Source organism: Carya illinoinensis, chromosome 9, assembly GCF_018687715.1.
Source record: "Carya illinoinensis cultivar Pawnee chromosome 9, C.illinoinensisPawnee_v1, whole genome shotgun sequence".
Taxonomy (NCBI): Eukaryota; Viridiplantae; Streptophyta; class Magnoliopsida; order Fagales; family Juglandaceae; genus Carya; species Carya illinoinensis.
This window is the reverse complement of record NC_056760.1, coordinates 13,853,490-13,873,700: the sequence shown is the minus strand read 5'-3', so window position 1 is coordinate 13,873,700 and position 20,211 is coordinate 13,853,490. Positions and strand designations below refer to the sequence as shown.

Sequence of the window (20,211 nt, the reverse complement as noted above, 5' to 3'; positions counted from 1 at the left end):
GAAGATACTTGAGTGATCCTGATTTGGCTCACTGGAAAGCTGCAAAGAAAGTACTTAGGTACTTGCAAGGCACTAAAGACCTAGTGCTTACATATCAGCAACCTGACATTCTTGATATAGTTGGATATTCTGATGCCGATTATGCAGGTTGTTTAGATGACAGAAAATCCACTTCTGGTTATGTTTGTATGATGGCAGGAGGAGCTGTTTCTTGAAAAAGTGTCAAACAGACACTTACAGCTTCCTCTACAATGGAGGCAAAGTACGTAGCTTGTTATAAGGCTACATGTCAGGCTATATGGTTGCGAAACTTTATCTTGGGCTAGGTGTTATAAACACCATTTCAAGACCGTTGAAGATATTTTGTGACAATTCTGCAGCAGTTGCTTTTTCTCGAAACACCAGAAGCTCTTCTCGTTCCAAACATATTGATATTAAGTTTTTGTTTGTTAGAGAGAAAATGGTCGAGTCTTGTATTTGTATTGAACATGTTTCCACAGAACACATGTTAGCTGACCCACTAACTAAAGGTTTAGCTCCAAAATTGTTTCAGGAGCATGTGACTCATTTGGGATTGTTAGAGTCTTCGGTTGTAATTAGTTAGTGGGAGTTATGTGATTATTGACTGTTTGCTTATATTGTTTATGCTCATATTCTATTTTAAATATATCTATGTCAATGTATGCCTGAGTCACGCGCATTTTGGACAGGGCGTACTTTATGTATTGAGATATTTTGATTAATTTCATGCCTGAGTCACACGCATTTTGGACAAGGCCTATTGTTTTAAAGACATTAAGATTTGTCTCTGTGGCTTCTTCTGGAAATGGGTGTTTGTGTTTATGTTGTGATTAATTATAATGTTGTCCAAGTGGGAGATTGTTGTATTTGTTTCTAATGGACTAGCATTATAGTTTAATCATTAAGCCCATAATGGAATGGGTTATTTTTATAGACACATAGAAGCCCCTACTCTCACCCCAATTAAATAGAACTAACCCATTGAGTTCTATTAGTGTTTTAGCTGGCCCTTTTAGCCCTTTTATCTCATCTCTTTGAAAGTGAGGGCTGAGACATGTATTAGACTAACTGAAAAAGGGGTAGAGAGTAGCTTACTCCATAGAGACAAAACTTTCTCTTCTCTTTTACAAGAACTATTGAAGCTGAATGGAAAACTCATCACAAATGTATGGAGGTATGTTTTCTTATTAATTTTCTTCACAGTTTTGACAAGAGATCTTGGTGATCTCGGATTTATTCAAAATCCAACATTCATCACCTCAATTTTAGTCCTCAAGAGGATTCATGTAGGGATCACCTATAATGTTCATGCAAGCTAGGGTATGTAGGGACCTACAAATGAATTATTCATTACTTTGACTACAAGACGAGCTATAATAATATTGTTCGTGCAAGCTAGCTAGCTCGCTCCTAACAAGCATATATATATATATTAATGCATGCATGGTACGCACCTCTTGCAAACCCTAAATCAAATGAAAAAGGAGTTGGACCTGATGGAGATCCTAATTGATATCGGATATATATATTTGATTTTAAGTTTAGAAGTGATTTTGATTTTGATTTTGACCAAAGTTTTTGTAGGATTCTTATTTATTTATATATTAATTTCTCATAAAATAATTTAGATTTTTCTATTTTAAAAAAATCTTCCTAATTTCAAATTTTGCAGTTATTTAAATCTGACTTGTCGGCTTAATATATAAAATAATTTTGAATTTTACTATTAATCAATATTATTCAGAGTTTTCTCTGTATTTTTTAGCGATTCTCTTATTCTCTTCCATGCAAATTATCTGTTAAAATTAGCTTACAGAATAATAGCTATTTAGTCTAGCATCAAAGTTTCAGCATCTTTCCTAAGGTGATATCTCATTAGTTTTCATGGCTGGTGGTTGTGGTCGTCATGGGCAAGCTCTGAACGAGGAAATCTCATACCATGATTGTAGTGTTCAATAGGTGATGATTGAGGATTTACAGAGGCAAGTTGCAGAGTTAACCCGGTGTCTAACGACGCAAAATATCAATGATCATGAGATAGAAGATCACGATTCTGATTCTAGTTTTGAGAACCCACAATCGTGCTCTATTCTGAGAGCACCATGGTCAAGAGGAGCGTCATGGGGACCTCAGTTTTAGAGTTGATTTACCAAAATTTCCTAGTACTCTCCAGGCTGAAAGTTTAAGGATAGACGTTCTTACATAGGGTAGAACTCTATACCTATCTTGATGAAGATAATCTAGTGGACGAAATAACTGTTTTTATTGAAAATATAGAAAATTTGGAAAAAGAAAATAGTGGTGAATAGGGGTGAAAATGGTCCGATCCGGTCGGGTTCGGTCCAGTCCGATTCAGTCCACCATTTTTTCTTTCTATCATTTTTTCGGACCGGACCGGACCAAACATCTAATTCGTATTAGGTTAGATTCGGTCCGATTCGGTCCAGTCCCATTCGGTCGGTCCATTCGGTCCGATCCAATTATTCTTTTTTATTCGTTTTTTCTAAATAAATCAATTAAACATTTTATTTAAATTACTAAATTAAAATTAAGTAAATTATTAATGTAGATTATGCAACTAACTCATTAAAATGAAATTTTATATGATCAATGATACATATTATAAATTATATATACATACATAATACATATTCTAAATTATAAATTATATTTATATATAAATTATAATATATATACTATATACATATATACATAATGGGGAATTCGTATTAGGTTAGTTAATTTATAATTTACCAATTGTTTTATATTTATTTACAATTTAGGTATTTTACAAAACATTTATCTAATAACTTTAATTAGATATAAATGTAGATGTTAGTAATTAGTTAATGGTGAATTGGTTATAATTAATTGATAATATACACTACTTAATTAATAGAATATTATTTTGTAATTACATATTTAAAATTTTATATTATAAATGGGAATAGGTTAGATGAAAATTACATAATTAATTATATAAAATAATATATATATATATATATAAAATAAAAATATATATTTTTAATTCGGTCGGTCCGGTCCACTTCGGTCCGTGGAATCATGGACCGTGGACCGGACCGAACTAGTTCGGTCCAAGGAATCATGAACCGAACCCTAACCCTATATTTTTCGTTCCGGTCCGGACCGGACCGGACCGGACCAAATCGATCGGTCCGGTCGGTTTTTCTGGTCCGGACCGACCGTTTACAGCCCTAGTGGTGAAGTTTTGAAATTTGAAAGTCATGAAACAACTTTTGAGACAATTAACTATGTTAATTTTCTTGGAGTTTAGGATTTTTTTTCAAATTCTCCTATGGAAAATATTTTTTTTGGATTTGAGATGGGAGAAAAAAACTTAATTTTGGAGTATAAGATTTTTAATATTATTTTATTTTGAGCTAATAAAATCAATTTTAGTTTTTCCATGATTATTCGAGATGATACAATAAGATACTGTTTGGCCATCAAGATTTCTCATCTCAAATACAAAATTCACATCTCATCATTACAACTTTCTCAAATCCTCATATGAAATATAATAAACAATTTAACTTTTTCTTAACTTTTTCAAATCCCAAAATAATAATATTATTAAAATATAATATTTTCATATTTAATCTTAAAACTCAGAATTCTCATCTGAGAAATCTCAGTGGTCAAGCAGAACCTTTAAAAGAAAAGAAAGATTGATCTAATCCAAGAGATTGAGGGAAGAAAGTTTAGAATTCGAGAATGATTATGGACCATTGGGTTTTGGCCCAATCCAAGAAAATAAAAGGGGAATCATGTATACGGGCTAACATAGTGGGCCAGAAAACTGGCCCAACCCAATGACAGAAACAAGAAACTAAAAAAGCAGCTAATGGGTTGCGAGCCAGCATAGTGGGCAACAACTATGGTCCAACCTGGAAGTAAAAAATTAAAATTTAAAAAAAATAAAAATAAAAAAAGGAAAATAATATTATTATATTATAATCTAACCATTCGGGTTTGGACCAAACCGGTCTAGTAACCCAAGTTGAAACTCGATTCATTTGTGATACCGTGGGTCAAGTCACACTTGACCCTTTGATTTGGGTCGGGCCTACTATACAAGCCCGACTCTTTGGCCCCTCTTTCTATTTTATTTTATTTTATTGTATGTCTGGCCATATATATATAATTTTTTATTCCATATGAGGCAAATGGTTTGCACCAAAATTAAGTAAAAAATTGGCTTTCTAAAGGTACAAGATTTTTCTTAATTGTGGATAGAAAAATCATTAAACTCCATAGTAAAGATGGGTACGATGGAGTGAACAATTTTGTGTGTTAAGATCTACTCCCAAATAAGAATTTTGATGACACTACTAGTTCATCTATCAAAGTAAAGTTTGAGTGAACAATTTGTGTGTCAAAATCTACTCCCAAATGAGGATTTTAATGACACTACTCATTCATTCATCAAAGTAAAGTTGAAGTAAACACTTTGTGTGTCAAGATCTACTCCCAAAAGGGGATTTTGATGACACTATTAATTCATCCATAAAAATAAAGTTGGAGTGAACAATTTGTATGTCAGAGTTTACTCCCAAAGGAGAATTCTGATGATACAGTTAGTTCATTCACATAATTTAAGTTTTGAGGGAATACTTTGTATGTCAGAATTTACTCCTAAAAAAGAATTCTGATGATATAGCTAGTTTGTCCACAAAATTTAAAACTGGAGGGAACATTTTGTGTGTTGGGGTTCACTCCCAAATGAGGGATTTCAATGACACTATTAGTTCATCCATAATGGTTTAAATTCTATTATTGTTTGTGAGTGTCAAACTCAAACCATTAATATGATTAAAATGTTTTTCTTACAGTAAGTATTGTGACGCCCCCAAATCCCCACGCCCGAATACGGGAAAATCGAGACGTCCGGATGGTGACAACCCGGGTCACCATCCCATCGACGGGTGCCGAGTGTGTGTAAGGCAACAGATGTGTACAGAGAAACACGCAGCGGATAACGAAAGTCATAACTAAGTACCAGAATTTTTCTTAACGTAATACAAGCTGTTTAAAACATACATAAATAAAATATTACAAAACACAAATACAGTTTTAAACAAATATAAAATATAGCATCAGCAACCCGGCGGAGCCGCATCCTCGGGCTCAGCCTCCTCCTCTTCGTCCTCTAACTCTGCACCAAAAGCTACAGAACCACGAATGGTACCGCAAGTAAGTAAAACCCAAACACTACCAGATAAAAACACATAAAACTCAAACAAGATGCATGAACCATGCCCAATGCACAAAGCCCATAAAACCCAAGTTTTCCACACACGCCAAAAATCCATTTGGCCCAAAAACACATCCTTTCCGAAAAACACGCCAAAAGTCACATTTGGCCGCCAAAAGTCCATTTGGCCCAATATCTCGCCAGAAGTCCATCCGGCCCAATATCTCGCCAGAAGTCCATCTGGCCCGCGCCAAAAGTCTCATTTGGCCTCATAAACCATTATCCAATTTTAACCGTATGCACCATGACCTCCCCTAGGGGTCATCCGCACACCCTGGCTCCAGTGTCACACCGTAGAGTACCACCACGCATGTGACACCTAACGAGCGATGCCCAGTTCCGCGCCTCCCGCGCGTGCGTAGCCAAGCATCCTCTAGCCCTCGCCAGCGAAGGGCCACGGAGTCGGTGAGTAGGGCGATGCCCGGTTCCACGCCCGGCGCGTTCGTAGCCAAGCATCCCCTAGCCCCGCTCCCGTCATCTCTCTCGACAACTCAGGGGACATCACTCAGTTTATTCCGCTCCCGAGTGACCAGAGGAGCTCCACCGAGATAATAACCCATCCCGCCTTGGGCTCATGATACACACGCACCTGCAACACACTTACGCCAATACACAGGCTTTTCACATAAATCCACAAACACACGTGCATGCACCATGTAATGCCATAACAATGCATAATAAAATAATCAAACAACATAAAACAAATAAACAGGCAACTCCGTCCTCCATCCATCCGACCCCCAAAACTCCTCGGATTCAGTCCGGAATCAACAACCAACAACAGTAAATAAATTGAATGAGCGATATATATTTAAATCTGAAAATAGGGTTTGGAAAATACTTACAGCGCTATATGGTATTTTTAGAAAGCTTGCGGCGTTGCAAACGGCGGAAGAAAAGCAACGTAACAGTGTATTTTACACTGTGTCCGTGGGTAATAAATTACCCACTTTTGAACGGGGACAAACTAGAGTTTAGGATTGATAGGGAATGGTCTAGGGATGATTGTGAAGCTATTGGAAGTGGTGGTTGGCCGTGGGTGGCGGCGAAAACGCCGGAAATAGGCCGGAAAACTCAAATCGGAAAGCAAGCTCGTAGGAGCTGTTCCGGTGGTCGTTGGAGGCCGGAAATAGGTGGGTTAGGACGGCAAGGAGTCGGTGATGAAGTGGTGAAGAAATGGTGGCCGGAGGTGGAGCGACGGCGGCGGATCGAGCCAAAAACCGTGGGGCTTCAAATGGCTTTTCCGGCCAAACGGCCGGCCGGATGGGGGAGATATTTGGTGGGAAGGTGCGCCGGAGGGAGGGGGTTCGAACAAGACTGGCGGCGAGCCAAACGGTGGCCGGACGGCGGCGGTCTGGGCTGAAGAAGATTCCGGCGACAGGGGTGAAAACAGAGCAGGTGCAGCAACTTCCGGTGGCTCTCGAAAGCTAACGGCTGGTCCGATGGCTCTGAAAATTGGTGGGGATGATCTATGGTGGAAGGGGAAGAGAATGGTTGTGACGGCGCACCAAACGGTGGCCGGACGGCGGAGAACCGGCCGGTCAAAGTGGAGGCAACGGGAATGAGAAAAAGAGGGAGGACGCACGGGGAGAGGGAAACCGGAAAGGAAAAGAGAAAGAAAAAGAAGAAAAGAAGAAAAGAAGAAAAAGAAAAAGGAAAAAGGGAAAAGAAAAAGAGAAAAGAAATGAAATGAGGTCCAGTCCTCACTCCGGAAACCAAAACTGATCCGCCGAAAACGATTTTAAAAACCGTAAAACGACTAAATAAAATAAACACCACATCAAATAAATTAAAAACCAATTTAAAACACATTAATTTAAAATAAATAAGCTAATATATTAATTAAATTAAAAACAACCCTTCAGTGAAAATACACGCAAAAGCGGGTCATCACAAGTATAAGAATATCTTTACAAAGTTTCCTGTACATAATGGATTCTAGTTTAGAGAGACATGAATATGCCAAATTTACACTAAGAGTTTTAGACCCTGGTTTTTCTACTTTAAGTCTAACATCAATTGTTATTGAAAATAGTTATAAGGGTTAGAAAAGTACAATGTTTAAGAAGATTGAATTAGTTTCTGCATATCAAACTATAGGAATTTCTTAGTTTATTGCTGAATGGTTTACTCTAAGGGCATTATTATTTCATTAAAGCAATGAGATATGAACAAATTGGTAGCATGGCTATTAGCTAGATACAAATTTATTTTACTAATTTCTATGGAAAAGCAACTATATATTTTGGGAAATCAGGGAAATGATAGTCACGAAAGTATAAGAGCTATGTCAATTGAATTTTGAAATAACTAAGGGCATATGAAGGTTTAGGTGTCCTAAACATAAGACTTGATTCGAAGGGAAGGGTAAACTTTTCTTTCTATATAAGTTTCGAATCAGATATTATACATGTTTATATATTTTTTTAGATTAAACTCAAGTGCAAATGTTCATCTTTATTTTGTCTATATAACTTTCAAATCAAACTCTATAAATATTGATACTTATTTTGCTGGTTGAACTTGAGCACAAATGTTCAAATTTCAATTTATTTCAAAGTGTCATTTATGTTTGTTCCATTTATCTTTCAATAAAAAGTTTATTTGTTATGCCTTCATAATAATGTTTTTCTTAAAAAAATTTTGTTTTCACTCACAATAGAACCAAATGAAAAATGATTTATGAAAAACTTTAACAATTTGTGGCACAGAATTTGAAACATAATTTGTGACATAAAATCTTGAAGAATATCTCCAAAAAAATGTTGTAGAGATTAGTAAATAAAATATTTTTCGCATTTAAATTTTCTAATCTCATGATGTGTATTGATTTGTATAAAAGGAAAGCAAATCAAACATATCAAGAAAAGATGGCACAAGGAATAGAGTTTCTCTAGATAATGCATATAGACGCATGTAAACCTTTTTCTCTATAATGTTTGATAAATAGAAGTATTTCATTACTTTTATAGATAATTTTCATGGTATAAATGTATCTATCTGTTACATGAAAAGTCTCAAGACATTAGTAATTCTTAAGGTACTTCGCATGGGGATAAATTACAGTTAGATAGAAATATAAAAATCATTTAATTGAATTGAAGCAGTGTCATGAAAAAATATTAAGAGTTGGCCATAACCCTAACCTATTTCATTAACTTCTTGAAAAAATGTGTAGTAAGATTTTTAAACAAAATCGTATATATCTTAGATTGTGTTCCTTGTAAGTAGTCTCAAAGACTTATTTTGAGTTATGAAGTGATAGGATACCTGATTGAAGGCATATACATGCATGAATAGTCAATCTAAAGTAAAACTTTGCAATCCAAATGAAAGAAAGTTGGATCGTATAACAGTTAATGAGTACATTTGATTACTCAAGGATATTCAAATGATTTAGGTTGTATTTTCTCTATTCATAGTTTGAATTTTGAGAAACTTGAAATGTCAAATTCCTTATAGTTGAAAAAATCAGTGGGAGTATAGAAACTAAAGGTGTGATTATCATGAAATGCATTCTTATACTTCGAAAATGCTTGTAGTTCATTTTTCTAATTATCTCAATGATAACATGGAATAACAAACAAATGATCATCTACCTCATCAGAGAAACACCGCTGAAAAATTAGCCATGGAGACATCAGAAGATGTAACCTCACATAATCTTCTTGATTTGCAATTTGGTTAGGCTACATGGTGTATTTTCAAAATTTGAATGTGACATAAAAACAAATTAAAGTTTACATATGTTTTCAAAAGTTATAGAAATCTATGATGCTATAAAAGATCAATGCATAAAAGAGTGATTGAAATCCATAAGTCAATGTAAAGTCTGTAATCTCATCTAAATTGTCTGAAATGTATAAATAGTCGAATGTAAATGGGTCTTGAAGACAAAACCATGACTTTAAAGATAATGTTGAATGATAGAAATTCAGACTTGTGATTACGGCTTTTACCCAGAAATGAGTATTGGTCAGAAATAGAGATTTTCTAATAAACCTAAAATGACTCATTCAGGATTACTATAACATTAGTAACTCATTACAATTTAGAGTTTCATCAACTAGATGTGAAAACAATTGTAAAGTGAAAGTTATTTGAAATCTACAATAAGCGAATAAAATGACTACTTAGAAAATGTAAAAGATTTTTTGAATGGTATATAAATTTTGATAATACCAATATTATTTTTGAATTTATTATTAATGTATATACCCGAAGGTTAGTGGGAGTATATTTGCATTTATGGTCATGAATGTATATGATTTTTTAGCATGTATAAATCATGGTTTGTAATATGACATTAAAGTTATGTCTCTAAATAACTTTAAAAATGAAAGTTATGAATGAAATATCATTCATAATTGGGATTGAATTTTAATACCAAGACGAAGATTGTTAGGATTGTCTCGATATATTTGGATAGAGTTTTGAAAGACTTTGTAGGCAGAATTGTTGGTCAATAGATGCTTTAAAAATAAAATGTGATATACTCAGTATTTTTCAATGTCCTCAAATTGATTATGTTGTAAAGAAATTTTGTATATGATTGTTATAAGGAATTTGATGCTTGTACAAACTTGTATAAAGTTGAATATTAGGTTTTCGGTTGGCATCCTTGATTGTTGCCAAAGTAACCCAAAGATATTTGACCCAAAAGCTGTTAAAAGAGTGCAAGGTTATTTGCAAGAAATTAAAGACTATATTGTTCCCATAAGAAGAACTTATGTTCTTAAGATAACTGGATATTCAGACCCTATTTTGTAATATTACTCTAATAATAGAAAGTACAGTTATGATTATGTATTTTGCTATCTAGTAGAGTTATTTTATGGAAAAGTGTAAGGCAAATCTCTTATTGCTTCAGTGCAATGGGGACTGAGTTTGTGGCATGCTTTGAGGCCACAGTATATGATATCTAACTGAGAAAATTTATCTTAGGACTTGGAATTGTCAACTTATAGCCAAGTCGCTAAGAATGCATGGCAAGATTTCCTTAGAATATTTTTCTCTAAATGATGAGTATTTAACGAACTTTTAAATACCTAAGTGTTAAGGAAAAAGTACATAAACAAATATATCCATATTAATAGTGTGTTAATGATTATACTTTAAAGAACATGTTGAAAAGATGGGACATATGCTTATACCCATGATGTGAACATGTTAAAGAGATTATTGATATGCTGAGTATTTTGTTACTAGACATTGAAAAATATCTATTATGGTTGTTTCTATTTTCTTATCTTTCCACTTTATATGTACATTAAATGGTGTGTATGAATAATGACAACATAATGTTTGTCATAGACAAGAATTGAAACCCAAGACACTATAGTATTAGCCTTAATTGTCCCAATTAAATATCGTGTTAAATTAAGTTACTGGTGTTGTCATACATAGAAGGAAACTTGTTGGTTATATAACAAAGGACCGCCATGACTTGTATTGGTAGTTGATTTGATATTTATATTACAAAACTCATGTAATCTATTTTGAGTTAGGAAAGTTTTTTGAAAATGAATAGCAGCATGGTTAATAATTTCTTATAATAAACTCATGAACGGAAAATATTATTTTACAGGCGTATGAGCCAAGTGGGAGAATATAAGAGTTTTATTAAAACTCTATGTCCCGCATACCTATGTCCTAATGGGTTTAAACTAGCTCAAATATTATCACTTAATTAATGACTTGCAATAGGATAAAAATACCTCTAGATTTAGTCATAGTGAAATACAAATATCTCTAAATTTCATAATAGCCAAAAATATATAAATAACACTGAAGGGTTAAGAGTTCTCACTTATAACATAATTGTGCCTCTAGCCATTAGGAGATACTCGAAAATAAAGTTATTAGGGTAATCCTTCTCTCATAATTAAGTCACATACTCTATCAAACTGGAAAGAGAGATGTATATTTTTTAACTATTATTATTTGATTATTATGGATAATAGAAAATCAAAAATCCTTATCTTTAATATTTCATGTTAAAATATTTAACACCGAAACCATCAAAACCATTCTCCAAGACGTGCAAGACCATATTGTTCTTGGTATAACTCATTGGCAAAGCCCTAACTTCTTTGCATACTTCACATCCAGTGGTAGCATAGTAAAAGTTTTTCGTGAAAAAATGATATTTGCAGTCATGAGTGTGTAAATATTATGCAATCACTTTGAAAAAAGTGAATAAATCTGAAACCCACATGAAAAGAAATTTGATTTTTAATAGTACAACCTACTCTTTTTTAAACCGACTACACGACACTTGCATACTTTACAATTGTATGTAACATTACTCTTCTCCATAAGATACTTTGCACTAGATTCAATATGGTCGGATTCAACTGGATCGCATCCCCAGTTGGGACTGAACTAGAGACGATGGTCATGGATTGGCTTGGAGAGATGCTCAACCTGCCCAAGTCTTTTCTTTTTAATTTCTGGCAATGGTGGCAGCGTGATACAAGGGATTACTGTGAGGCCATTTTGTGCACAATGGCGCTGCTAGGGATCAAATGCTCTGCCGAATTGGGAGCTGAGAGAATGCGGGAAAGTTGGTGGTTTATGGGTCTGACCAAACACATAGCGCACTCCAAAAAGCAGCACAAATAGCAGGAATCTACCCAAAGAATTTCAGAACCATCAAAGACCAATAATCAACATCGTTTGCACTCTCACCAGACTCTACGATCCACAATTTGTGCAGATATAGAAGCAAGCCCAGTCCCATTGTACCTGTGTGCAAATGTGGGGACGACAACAACGACTGCAAGTGGTCCATTAGGATTGTTATGTGATGTGGCAAAAGATTATGGCCTTTGGGTCCACGTTGATGCTGCTTATGCCGGAAGTGCTTGCATTTGTCCTGAGTTCCGGCAATTCATGGATGGCGTTGAGGCTGTAAACTCACTCAGTCTCAATGCACATAAATGGCTCTTCTCCCCTTTAGATTGTTTTTGCGTTAAAGATCCGAGCGCCTTGATAAAATCACTATCAACGAGCCCCGAGTTCTTGAGAAATAAAGCCTGTGATTCAAAGCAAGTGGTCAACTATAAAGAGTGGCAGATAACTCTTTAAGCGAAGATTCCGAGCGTTAAAGTTATGGTTTGTGCTTAGAAGCTATGGAGTGGCTGAAGAACTTCATGAGAAGTCATGTTAAAATGGCAAAAGCTTTTTGAAGGGCTTGTGGCAATGGACAAGGAGATTGTGGTCCCTAGGAATTTTGCCATGATCTGTTTCAGGGTTCTGCGCTGCCATCAACAATGGACAGAGGAGCATATCAAAATGGTAAGGTGGTCGATAATGATCAAAAGTTACTAAAAGAAGAGATCACTACTGCAAATGAGCTTAACCAGAAATTATTGGAGTCCATGAACGCATCAGGACGTGTTTACATGACTCATACCGTACTTGAAGATATATATGCATGTAATACGGTTTGCAGTTGGTGCAACTCTGGTAGAGGAAAGGCAAGTCATCATGGCTTGGAAAGTGGTATAGGAACATGCGACTGCCATACTAAGCAACAACAAAAATGCTTAATTAGCCTGTCTAATTGCATGCCAAACAACGTACATTAATTTAGGAGGCCATGCATGCGTGACAGTACCACTTCGTCATGTTCGACAACGTACAAGCAGAGAGAAATCAAGCAAATTATAATCTCTGGAATAAAATAAAATAACTAAATATCAATTAAGCAAGCCATTTATAATTATTGTATTTTCCGCTCTGTGTTGGTGTTCAAGTTCCTTAATTTCGGGTTGTAATGAAAATAAATGAAGGTTGTCTATATAGTTTGAAAATAAATGGGACATGAGAAATACGCGAGTAGTAGATCACATGCATATAAAAAATCTTAAGATGAATTTTTTTTAAATAATTACTTTTTCAAGAAAATCAATCCATGCATGATTTTGAATTTTAAAACAAAAAACTTAATTATACTCGTATATGAATTTAGAAAAAGATTCACTCAAACTGGAATGTAAGTCGGAGATCAGAGATAAATACATTAAATGGACCCTAAGAAAATTATTTTTCATTTAATAATGTCCAAAATATTTATACAGGAATTAGCAATAAAGGTATGTAAGGCATGAATTTATCTCTCTCTCCCACTTGAGACATTCACTTTGTGTCCAAACTTGAAGAGAACTTGACCCCTAAAACCCCTCCGATCCCCTCTGACTTTTATTTTTAAGGAATTGATTACAGAGTAATCAATATTTACCAAGAACAAGTTCTCAAAACGCCTAGATAGGCGTCCAGTAATCAATATATACCGGCTACACAGTAACGCAGGCATCTACTGTTGCATTTATTAGACCGTTTTGAGTTTTTCGTGAAGAGAAATACTACATAGTCACTTTTGCGTACTCCCTACGCACTCCACTGATATGATTGGCTGGATTAATTTTTTTTTTAATATCTAACCAATCATATCACTGGAGTGCACAAAAATGACTACACATAGAATTTTTGTTTCGTGAATAAGGTTGGGGCTTTCTGCTGGTCAATCTGTTGTCTATTTGTCAACTTAAAAAAGTATAGAATAGAGATTCCCCTGTTAGCTAGATTCCCCTCCCTCCCTCCCTCTTAAATAGGCTTGTTTTAATTTAATACATGTAAGTCCAATATTCGGGAATTATGATATTCAGTATTTTAATGAAATTGACGTTTACTCCACACACTATACAGATGTCAATGATGGTATAATGGTTAGACTTTTAAACTAAACTTTGTCTTAAACACCTACAAAGTCATACATCATACCTAGAGAACAGTCTTAAATTCACCCATTGCAAAAAGAAAAAAAGACTTACAAACAAGAAGGGAATAATGATCTCCTGCAGTCATTAAAAAAACTATAATCTACTAAAGTCACCTTTTTATGATGGGTATCAATTTTATTTTTTTTTAAATGGAATGCACAACGTTCCACTTTTTTTTAAGTCGTGAAGATGAGATTTAGCAAACATCAGGGGCTCTATATCATGTATAAATTAGCACAAGGTAGATTATCAAATTCTAGCCACCACTCTAACAATTTTCCGTCCAAAGTTCTATATATTATAATTCATCCCAGGTGTATAGAGCACTAATCTTTAAATAACAATGTACATCACTGTCAATCTTCGCACCAAATGTAAAGAGTATTAATTGTGTGCATATAGAATAGGAAAGATACAACAGAACATCCCAATCAAACATAAATTAATGGGGGCAAAGCAAAAAAAGAGAGTTAGAGGGGAAAAAAGAAGGAAAGAATCAAGGGGAGTTGGGCATGGATCCCAAATTCCCAACTCTTTAAACATGGGCCACTGTCAACAATAGAATAAAGATACAAACCAAAGCAAACAAAACATATAAGCCTATATCCACTATTATATGTGTGTGTTTTTCCTCTTGTTTTCATCCAACTAATCTCTATATTTATACAAACATATGATATGCATCTTAGGAAAATAATAGTTATCGAGTAATGGGTGAAAAAATGGAGGTAAGATAAGGTACTCATAACCCAGAAGAAAATGCATGCAGGTGGGATCAAAACGATAATGCAACTAAAATGAGTGACAGAATTGATAACTTATTATTCTACATTTAATCCCAAGCGGAAACCCACATTAATCTGGCATTAGAGTCTGGCAAGCACTCTCCATCGATAGAGCATCTTTTTTTGTGGCCAAAAAGGAAGACAGCCTCTCTCTGTGACTGAGCTGTCTGCAAGTTTTTATCAGAAGTGTGTTCACTCCACAAAATACAGGTCATGAGCCTATGAGAATGACAACTAGTCCTTCTACCAGCAGGCCAAAAAAAAATCTCTTGGGCTTTGCCTATCTACTTGCATTAATAAAATGTCTTATTGCTTATCAAAAAAAGAGTTTTCAATCAAAGAAATAGAACAAGCAATGAATAAGATAATCATCAACATATATTGGCCACGCAAGTATCGTTGTATTAGATTTCGACCCTTAACCCTTTGAGTTTGTTCCAATTTTAAATCTGTAGAGGCAAGATGTATAACCAAGTTTAATAGAATCTAATAGTGTCAATGTTGGGGCTACATAACTTCTCTTACATATAAATTTAGTTAGTTTTGTGACCATATGTGTGTACTGGTGTGTGTATACACATTTATCTGTATCTAAAAATATATATATGCTCTTAAAAAAGTATAGTTTGAATATACAGTATACATACATGTCAGTTGGAAATTAACTCAAGCACCCAATACAATTTGAACCAGCGATCTCACCCATCACTCCATACTTGCGAGGAGTGGAAGTGCCATCGGTATCAAAGGCTAATGAATTACATGTGATTCCAGATTTATAGCCTATTGAAAAATGTTATCATCCAAAGACAACAGAAGATCGACTTAAGTCACCAAATTCATGACTATGAAGAGAAAAGAAAGATACCTGTCTTGCTGCTTCAATGGTGATGCTCATTTATATTTTTCTCCTTACAATCACTCTTGTCCTTTGTGACGGTGTTTGTGCTTCTTACCACCCTTATATTTCTTGTTTTCATCATCTTGATTCTTTTTATGCTTCCTCTCCTTGTCTCTGAAGTCTCTATTTGACTTCACCACTGCAGTTGAGATCCCCTTCTCAGCCTGTTAACGCCATACCAAATAACATAATTATATGCCACAGAACTTACACAAGAATGACACATACATTCTAAAGTTCAAAAAAAATCTCGAGTCAAGGAGAGAGGGTGGAAAAATTTTAACATTATCCATCAGAACGGACTCCTGGGAAGGGAAAAGCAGGACAAACTTAGACAACAATGGCAAGAATAATGTGGGATAGGTCTTACAACAGACAGGTAGACAGGACTTGTCTCTCTCATCAGAAAGGCATTCCTGAGTTCGTCCAAGTTCAAAGGATGTATATTTGCATTTCGCTTTTGCAAATAGGAAATATTTCGAAAAGCCTGATCCAATTCCATGCCCTTTCCTTTTCTGATCTCTGTGTCTCCCACCACATTGTGTAGGGTGTGTGCGAGATTGACAAAGGAAGTGACCTCCTGCAAAAGAACTCAAGACGAGGCAAAAGCTTGTATTTATTTATGAGATCAACAGCACCGCCAAGTTCCCTCGGCCCTGATTATTCAGAAAGGGCCTTGGTTATAGAAATTGTAACAAAAACAAAATTTTAAAGATGGCGAATTGGAAAGAGGAAAAGAAAGAAATAAAATGTTTTTGATCGGTAGAAGTAATATTATATTAAAAGGAATAGGCATAGCCCAAGTACAAAAGATGTATACAAGAGAAAACACCTATAAGAAGTTAGGTGCTTAAAAGAGAAACAAGAAAATCTTGAAAACATTGCCACTGAAATCAATAAAAGGAGCCCAAAATGTATTGAAAAAGAATCTTCTATCTAGAGAACATTCCCTATCTTCAAAGCTCTGGTCATTCCTCTCCAGCCAAATGCACCACATAAGGCATAAGGGAGCCATCGTCCAAATTGCAATAATTTGGAAGCTACCCTGGAGGCCTCTCCAGCTGGCTAAAAGATCCACCACCCTCTAGTAAATCACCCATGCAAGTCCAACCCTACTGAAAACTCATTCCATAAGGCCGTGGCCACCTCACAATGAAGTAACAAATGTTCAATGGATTCACCATTCTTCTTACACATACAGCACCAATCAACAATAATATTCTAATAGCTTGATTCCAAATAACTGATCGCTTACAAAGCCATCATGAAGAAAACAAAGCTTCTTAAACTCCTATGACCATGGAGTTTGTCTTAAGCCCTTATGACCAGAGTGGCTATCCAGACAAACCATTGTACCCTCTAAATCTTTTTTTTTTTTTTTTCCTTTTCCTTTTCCTTTTTCTGTCTTTTCCATTTCATTTTTCTTTTTATTTCTGGATAAGTAATGATCCGATAAGTCATTTATACAGGCTAATATTACAAGAGGAAAAACTCCCCGCAGTAGTTTATCATTAAACTCAAGACTAGTGTCATGAATTAATATATAAAACACAAGAAAAAATTCACAAAAAAATTGCTAACATTGATATACAAAAACATGTGTATGTTTGAGTTATTGCCCTCTCAAGGGTTCCAAATGACCGTTTCACGATCAGAAGGGTTAGGGTGAAGCTCACATTGCTATATCACTGCGTTTAAACCTCACGAGACACACTTCCCGGCGTGAAGCTCCAATAAACAGTGAGTACAAAAACATGAATAATTACGAGAATGATGTAATAAATAATCTTGGTATAAAAGTATAAAGCCAAGATCCATTACTAAACCAATGTATAGTTGTATACATATACGCAGCTTATTAAACATCTTACCCCTTGCAAACTTTCTGCCATCAAGATCCATTACTGTAATGACAGAATGAAGGGAAGTTCAAGTTCATCTGCCAAAATAAGTGAAAAAATAAGAAAAGGAATTACACCCACACGGCATGTATCAAGTGTATGCCATTCCAAAAAAAAAAAAATCTAGTAGCCGCCTTAATTACATATACTGAAACAAATTTCAGCATATATTTTTCCGTAGAAAATAAGGAATTTTATGATTCTACAGTAAAAAAAAAAAAAAATCTGCCAAATAACTGAAAGATATAACAATTGGTCAAAAAATGTATAATAAATTTGAACAAACTAAACTTAAACCAATCCTACCTCTTTATTCATCATCAAAACACATGGCTTAACACAGGTGATTCTAGATGGATCGGTTATTCTATATTATTTTTCTGATAAGTACAACACTTAAGATAATAAAACTAGACGTTAAACACATGTAGAGTATCTGAATGCAAGAGCCTTATTAAAAAAGAGGCAAATGCTAGAATCTCAACTCCAGATCACTACCGAGCAAATTCTATATTATACGAGTAAATCATCTAAACAGAGAAAACAAATAATAATGAGCATGCTTTGTGGCCATTATAATTCCTTAGTTAGACTTTAGTATGCATGTGAAGTAAGTGTCTAAGTGAAAATTCATTGCTTCACATAGGGGAAATTAAAAAAGAACAAATAAATACAGAAAATCTTGATTTCGACAGGTAGGTAAGTGAGAGAGACATTATGATATGCTATTAGCCTATTAGAAACCAATTAGAGAGCATAATTGAAATTGTTCAAAATACTGAACTCCCTCAAATCCGTCATCATTTTTTTTAAACCATCCGTATCATCTTCCTATATAAATTCTTCTTGTTTTATTCTTGAAGTATGAAGTAAAATCGTTAAAAGACCACAAATTTCTCATTTTCACACTTCCAACACTACCAACCTACGCAATGAATAAACTCAAAATCCACCAAACACGAAAACGGAAAACCCAACTGAGCTTACGTGAACTAATTCTTCTTGCCACCAAACCAAACTAAAAATATATACCATATGTAACCAAGTCAAAAACAACCACAACCTACTCCCAACAAAAATTACAAGATACCCATCAAGAAATAACAAGTTCGCGATCAAACCGAAGCTTTATAACAAGGAGGCACTTCTCATAGTTTCCTCTAATTGGCCTCAATTTATTCAAACAGGCATTAAACCAGGAATTGATCGGTGGAGACCGGAGGTCGGGATTGGTTTTGCTACTGAACGGTGTTGGGGATCGCGAGGAAAAAGATTTCGAACTTGTGAAGTTAGAATGGCTGCTGGGAAAAACTCGTGTCATATGTCGAATTGGTAACTGGAGGGAGTTAGGGCAACGTGTATCGGTAGAATGGCCTGAATGGGTTTAGTAGGGTTGGGCTTAAACGTAAGAATTGTGAGTCTAGTTATAATGATGTTTTGTATGAGAACTGAGCCCATCTGTAGTTACGGCCCATCAGTATTATTAAAGGAATATCGAGGAGTATATAAAAACTTTACAAGTCTATAGAATAATTCATCAAAGAATTACAGTCAACTAAAATTATCTCTAGATTCTCTCTCTATTTCCTTCTTTCTTTTTTTCTTTCTTGAAGTACATTCTTGACATTCTTGAAGAAGGCATGTGACAATGTGGTATCAGAGATTGAAATTGCAAAAGGCACTAGGTTAATCAATTGCAGAATTCTTTCTTCACTTTTAAAGAGTCAGTTGAGTCGCACCAAAAAGCTTTTGGAGTTGGAGGTGGATTCTTTGAAGAAGTCCTTCAATTCTCAACAGAGGGCAATGGAGTCAATGGTCTTGCACTTGAAAGGCTTAACTATTGAAATGCAGAAAATGAATCAGTCGAGAAGTGGGAAAAATTCACAAAGTGGAAATAATAGTAATGGTGAACATAAAATGGAAATGAATAATGCAGAAACACATTCCAGATTTGTTAGAATCGAATTTCCTTCTTTCAATGGCAAGGATCCTTCTAGTTGGTTGTATAAGGTCAATTAATTTTTCTTGTATTACAATACTCCTTTTCATCAAAGATTACAGTTAGCATCTTTTCATATGGTGGGTAAAGCCCTTATCTGGTTCCAAGATTTGGAAGAGTCTGGCATGTTAATGAATTGGAATGCTTTTGTGAAAGCATTGTTATTAAGGTTTGGGTCTAGTTGCTATGATGATCCCATGGAAGCCTTAATTAAGGCTAAGTTTGAAGTATTGTCGAATAGACTTAGAGGGTTGTTAGAAAACTATAAGTTAAGTTATTTCTTAAGTGGCCTTAAGGATGAGATAAGGCTACCTACCAGAAATTTTAGCCCCATGAATTTACTATCTACCTATGATCTTGCCAAGATTTAGGAGGAACATGTCCAAATCAAGAAGAAAGTGGCAAGAAACAACAGCAGTAATGGATATGGTGGAATTACAAAAGCATCAATGGGTTCTAGAGCAAATAGTACCAAGAGTAGTAATGTGACTAGTTTGCTAGTACAAGAAATTTCTCAGTCTCAAATTAAAGACAAGAGGGAGA

General features: G+C 34.9%; 2 pseudogenes; one reads left to right on the top strand and one right to left on the bottom strand.

The window, feature by feature from the left end:
• The first annotated feature begins 251 nt into the window (after positions 1-251).
• LOC122276829 lies at positions 252-12,850 on the top strand (annotated as a pseudogene).
• On the bottom strand, positions 11,445-19,051 carry LOC122275156 (annotated as a pseudogene).
• Positions 19,052-20,211: the final 1,160 nt, after the last annotated feature.